At 52.5% G+C, this 6,323-nt stretch overlaps 2 non-coding genes across 2 annotated transcripts; one reads left to right on the top strand and one right to left on the bottom strand.

Annotated features, from left to right (window-relative positions):
- Positions 1-349: 349 nt before the first annotated feature.
- Positions 350-421, top strand: TRNAG-UCC (transfer RNA glycine (anticodon UCC)). The gene has a single exon. It is a non-coding gene; the product is annotated as a tRNA-Gly (tRNA).
- Positions 422-748: 327 nt separating this feature from the next.
- On the bottom strand, positions 749-821 carry TRNAV-CAC (transfer RNA valine (anticodon CAC)). The gene has a single exon. It is a non-coding gene; the product is annotated as a tRNA-Val (tRNA).
- Positions 822-6,323: the final 5,502 nt, after the last annotated feature.

Genomic DNA, 6,323 nt, shown 5'->3' with positions numbered 1-6,323 from the left:
GCGGGAGCGCGCGCACTTGGGAAAGCACCAACTCGGGGCGGGAGGAGATGGGAGGAACCACTGCGCGGGAGGGGGGGGTCCGTGCGGGTGGACGGAGCTATTCTTCCTAGCGAGGGGAGGTAGAGAGAGGAACGAGGCTGATAGAGCGTAAAAAAATCGCGAATAGAATATTTTTCCCGCACTCAGCTTTCGAGACAGGCCCCTAATTCGGCATTTATTGCCGCCTTGAGGCAATTGTGGTGCTAGTCTAGGCCCTCGCTGCACTCTCTGTCCTCCCCCGCTGTGGGAGCATGGTTGGCTCCAGGTCGCTGAGTTTGCTGAGGGAGCCTGGGAAGGAGTCTATCAGCGGGCGTTGGTGGTATAGTGGTTAGCATAGCTGCCTTCCAAGCAGTTGACCCGGGTTCGATTCCCGGCCAACGCAGCTCACTTTTCTCTCCACTTTTCTTTTTTCTTCCCATTCCTCACAGATTCCACAGCCAATTCTACACACGGAACGCCCCGCCCGGCCGCGTTTTTACTCACCCGAACCCCACTGGGTCGCCTGGCGGGACGCGGGCGCTGTCCGGTGGCGCGTCACGTGGTGCCGTTATTTCCCCTAAAGCTCCCGGTGGAGAAGCGGCGGGGCCTCGAGCCGGAGGGGGAAATAAATAAAACCGAAGGAAAACTAACTAAATCCGAAGGAAAAAAAATAACGAAGGAAAAAAACATAACGAAGGAAAAAAAGAGTTGAGCATTAGAAAAACAGTGGTGTTTCCGCCCGGGATCGAACCGGGGATCTTTCGCGTGTGAGGCGAACGTGATAACTGCTACACTACGGAAACGCGCCTTGGTGAAGTTTCCCGAGCGGCGGGTGGTGTTGCCGCCTTCGGCGCGAACCCCGCGTCGCCTGAGGGGACAAGTGTGTCCCTCGGCGCGCCCCGCACCGCACGGCGACCTCAGCCAAAACCCTTCCGAGTGATTAGCGTCAATGAGTTAATTAGCGCTTCCAGAGGCCCACTCGGCTGAGGTGGGTGTCCCCGCGCCGTGCTCGGCTGCGTTTCGGTGCTGCTCCCCTCAGAGGGGACAGGCCCAACAGGGAACTGTTGAGAGAGTCCAGCGCAGCCGCGAAGGTGATGGAGGGAGTGGAGCATCTCCCGTGTGAGGAAAGGCTGAGGGGCTGGGGCTCTGAGCTGGAGAAGAGGAGACTGAGGGGTGACTCATTCATGGGGATCAATATGGAAAGGGGGAGTGTCAGGAGGATGGAGCCAGGCTCTTCTGGGTGACAGCCAGTGATAGGACAAGGCGCAATGGGTGCAAACTGGAACACAGGAGGTGCCACTTAAATACGAGAAGAAACTTGTTCCCGGTGAGGGTGCCAGAGCCTGGCCCAGGCTGCCCAGGGAGGTTGTGGAGTCTCCTTCTCTGCAGACATTCCAACCCGCCTGGACACCTTCCTGTGTAACCTCAGCTGGGTGTTCCTGCTCCGGCGGGGGGGTTGGACTGGAGGAGCTTTCGAGGTCCCTTCCAACCCCTGACAGTCTGTCACTCTGTGATTCCCACTGAGGGGAGGGCAGGACGTGCCCACACTTGGGCCACTTTGAAAGAAACATCTTTTTTTTTTTTTTTTTTTCCTAAACCAGCTGCCACCAGATGTCGGTAGAATAGTGGCAACATCCCTGCGGAGCTGCTCAGGAGGATCCAGCGCAGGAGGTGGAATAGGACCCGTTGTTTTCTGAGCAACAGGACAGGCCCTTGGCGGCCTCTCTTCACTGGGGCGAAGTTTTCCCTCCCTGCAAATGAAGCTTCTCCAATGCACAGTGAGCCGGACTCTGTTCTCGTCAGCCGTGTCTCTCCAAGGCAGTGGGAGCCGTGCGAGAGGATGGGACAGCGCGGGGTGACATGATGCCAGTATCACACTGCTGTGAGTTTCCCATCACAGTTTACCCTGTTGTGATCCCAGATGGTTCCGGAACATGCTAGTTCCTCTTCTTTTATCGTAATGCAGTGTTAACAGCGCGTACACCCATGCAAATCGCTCTTGTTTAGGTAAAACCTCAGCCCTTGGAATCAGGTGGTAATGTGAAAACTATTTTTCCTGGTTTGTTTTGATTTGTTGAAGTGTGTTTTGTGCTCTGCTGGCTGCAGAGGAAAGCTTAGAAGGGAGAAATGAATCATAAACCCAGACAAAAGTGAAAAGAACCTCACTTTCAAGAAAACCTACTTTTAATAAAACTTACTTTTAATAAAACCTACTTTTAATTTTTCATTTTTGTGGCTAATCTCTTGATTTGGGGCCAAAAAGGATAGGGAGTATAGAGTTGTCCCTCTCCTTTAACTCCAGGACTTGCCAGTACTTTATGCTGGTCTGACCTGTGATAAGGATGAGAACATTACATTAAAAGTCCATGACAAACCTGGAGCCTCGGGACTTGTTTGCTTCACCTTGCTGTTAAACGTCCTGCTGTTGCACCCTCTTTGCCTGCAGGAGAAGACTCTGGCAGCAAACTTTGCATTGTGCATCAGCTGAGGGATCTGGGGGCAAAACTGTCTCCCTAGAGCAGGAGGACGTGGATCTGTAAGTGACCCAAGACCATCAACGAAAAGATTCAAATGCTTTGGGGTTTGTTTTCTTCCACAGACCTCTTCCAGCCTGGTGATCAGGGGAGGAAGAAGAGCTGCAGCCCCGGAGAGGAAGCTCTTGGCAGGTTCCTGTGGGAGGCAGAAATCAGACAAAAGATGGTATTTACTCCCAAACCTACATAATTGAGATGTTGTGTGGTCCCTTGTTAAGACAGCACTGGGCTTGGGTGGCCTTGAGATGATCCTGGACTCTAGATCCTGCTGGCATGGGCAGCTCTGGCTTTGAGGGCCCAGACGAACTGGTTGCCACTTGCTGGAGTGGCTCTCAGGGATGTTCTCGCTTTCCTCACAAAGGTCCATTGTCAGTGGCTGCTCAAACTTTGCCCTGCAGGACAAAGAGAGCGGCAGCGCCTCGGTCTCCCCTCCAGCCCCTGACCTGTCCCGCTCCCTCCGCTCCCAAAACTTACAAACCCGCTGCTCTGCTGCTGTGTCGGAGCCCCCTCTGCCTCCCTCCTGCCCCAAGGACGGTCCCCAGAGCGCTAGGAAGTGCTGTCACATAAATACCCAAGAAAAAAGGAAGCAGGGGGCTTATTTGGAGGTGAAGGATGGATATTCTCTACTATTATCACCAGCCTCTGCCCTTTCTGAACAAGCCAGCCCTCCCCCAGGCAGCCTTTTCACCAGCGCGCTCAAGGCGGCCATGCTCTGCTTTGTTTCCCTGCCTCGCTGCGATGCCTGCAGAGTCCCCTTCTCCCCTTTTCCTCCCTCCGCTCCCTAAACAGCCTGCATGGCTCTTACAAGAGAGGGGAGCTCGGAGCACTGTCGAGCTGACAATCAGGGTTGGGAGACAACGGCCAGCTCGCACAATACCCCCCCCAATTAGCCATTCATTTCTGCTACCTCTGAAATGGGGAGCGCAGCCCTTGTGCTGGGAGATAAAACAAGAACGGCTTCAATAGCACTGATTTAAATTAGGTCAGGCTAGCTTTTGTGCGGTGGGGACCGCACAATAGCAGTCACACGACGGTGGAGGGGAGCAGCATAAAGGAAAAGAGGCCAAGCGAGTGGCACAGATGCTCGGAGTCGGGGGGTGCTGGGAGATGAGGGGTGCATGTGTGTGAGTGATAGCAGAGGGGCAGACACTCCAACCACACGCGCTGCTAATACTGAAAAGGGGACACATGGTCAGCAGGGGACAGAGAAGTCAAATACTTTACCTGCAGAAACAAAATTATCAGCTAGTTGTGCCGTGCCAAGGGGATGCGAGAGCAGAGCCCGTGCTGGGCACTGGGGAGGCCAAACCTCAAATCTTGGGGTCAGTTCTGGGCCCCTCACGCCAAGAAAACCCTTGAGGTGCTGGAGTGAGTTGAGAGAAGGGAACGGAGCTGGGGAAGGGGCTGGAGCACAAGTGTGATGGGGACTGTGCCAGCCAGTGCCAAAAGGAGAAAACTAGGTTAAACTTTGAACTATCAGTTATTCTCATTTGTTTGGTCATGTATGAATGTATTTTTTTAAACCCAAGACAACTTAGAGTCATTCTGGGAGCCATCTTCTGACACCCGTGGCCTACGGAGTTCACGGGTTGATTTAAACATAGCGCTTCTTACATGCAAACACAGACAGCAGGACGTTCAGTGGCCAGAAGCCGATATTGGAAAGATACATGCTAAAAATAAGTTGTCCTTTTTTAACAGTAAGTGTAATTAAGCACTGAAATAGTGCCTGTTGTAGGGAGGTGGCCCTGAAGGCATCAAGCCAAAATGCGACATGTTGCTAAAAGGTATGTTCGCATTCAGCCAGATGGTCAGAGCTTTGATGCATGAAGCACCAAGTGAAATTATCTACCCAGTTTATGTAGGAAGCCCGTCTGGAGCAACCATAATAGCCCTCATTTCTCTCAAAATACAAATATATGGTTGCTAGTTTTCACTGCTTTACTGCTATGATTTTTGGCATATTTTTAGCCTTTTAGTTGTGCGAAAACAGCACAACAACAAAGTCCCACTTTGTTTTTCATTGTGTTTTTCCTTTCTAAAGCCCCTGTCCATGCTGCAGTGGAGAGTGGAAGTACCCAGATGCTGGAAGCAGTTTAACTGCGGTAGCACCAAGTTCTGTGTCACTGCTTAGTCCTGCTGCCGTGCTCTGCTCACATGGTGCAACACACAGACAAGAGGCAAGACTCCCGCTCTCGCAGAAAACTTACAGATGTGATCCCTGGGGGTTCCAAACAAGAAGACATAAAGATTATATATAGTCATGTTAATGGTACACACATCCACACATATAAATAAATCAAAACTATACCGTTAGGTGTGCATAGCTAGAGACTGTTATTCTCAAGGGCATGGGCTGGGATGTTCCTGAGTTGTGATTTTGTAAATCCTGGTGTTGCTGAGATGGACTCTAAAACCTGAAACGCTCATTTGAGTCCTTCAGCTCTCCAGCAGCCAAAAAACCACTGCAGAAACAAAGATGTTTTGCAGAAGGCTGGTTTATTCCCTGGCTATTTATTTGCTGGTTTAGGTTGGGGGTACTTTTATTATTATTATTTGTTTTGTTTATTTCTTCCTCTTTTATCAGCTCCAGCTGAGACACGAGAGGGTGGGAGGAGGGTTTTGTTCCTCTGGAGATAACAGGAGGCTGTGTCTGTGCAGCCATGGTGACAAGATCCAGGGCGCTTTCTGGCTTCCAAGCAATTTGCTCCCCACCCCTGGCTCCCAAGTAAAAGTGGGGCAGAGAGAGAGGGAGAGAGAGAGAGAGAGAGAGAGAGGAGCTTTTGTTTCTCAAGTGCTTCAGCTGTTGCTACTAATTAAGCGAAGAGCTCTAGTGCCTTCCCACCTCCCAAGCCTAAGGAGGATCTTGCTGGGGCAAAAGGAGAGTCAAGCGGCTGCACTGCCGCTTCTCAGCACCCTCCTGTCGCTCTGAGGCTCTTCTGTTCCATCCTTGCTCTGCCACGGCCTCGGTGGGTGACCTGTGGACAACTCTCTGCCTCAGATTCCCTAGCTGCAGGGTGGAAGAAATGCGAGACGCCAAGCTCAGCACACAAGGCCGGATGGAAACTACCACCCTGCTGTTCAAGGTGTTATTGTCAGTTTAATGCAATATGTTCCCAGCTTCTCGGACATGCTGACTATCAGCAGATTGCTCCTTCCTTCTCCTCCCTTCCCTAGATGTTATTCCCTTCACTCTCTGAGATGCCAGCCCCTTCCCTGAGCTCTAACAGCATTTCTGCCACCTCCCCGGCGTGCCTCTTTTTAACCCCCTCCAGTGTCACCAGCGTGTGCTGGAGGAGCCAGATGAGCCGTCAACGGGCAGGTATCAGGCAAATGGCCTTTGCGCAGGGCAGTTGTGCTTTTTTGGACAAGGAGAGCAGAGTGGGTAGAGGGCAGAGACAGCAGCAGCTGTGGGGGCTGCAGGGCAAGGAACTGTGTAGCCTCTGCCCAGTTCTGCGGCAGGGAAGGCGTACTGTACTGAAGCATTGCACGCATGTGGGAAGGACTGCAGGGAGGAAAAGGGTGGAGATGTGGAGAGAGGAAAGAAAAGAGAAGTAATATAGGGAATAGGAACGCTGCAGGAATCCAACGGCTCACGGAATCAAGGTCTGAGCCCTGGCTCGGCTCTGCAAGATGCCCGGTCACCAAGGGCTGGATCGGGCCACGGCTGCTCCCCGGTGCCTCTGCGCCCATTGAACTCAGCTGGGTGTCTTCAGCCCAGGATCTCGCAGGGAGGAATTTCAGGCCGTGCTCAGGAACAGATGGTCTCCC

The sequence above is a fragment of the Caloenas nicobarica genome, chromosome 27, assembly GCF_036013445.1.
Source record: "Caloenas nicobarica isolate bCalNic1 chromosome 27, bCalNic1.hap1, whole genome shotgun sequence".
NCBI lineage: Eukaryota > Metazoa > Chordata > Aves > Columbiformes > Columbidae > Caloenas > Caloenas nicobarica.
The sequence above is the reverse complement of the archived record's forward strand: the minus strand, read 5'-3'. Positions and strand labels throughout refer to the sequence as shown.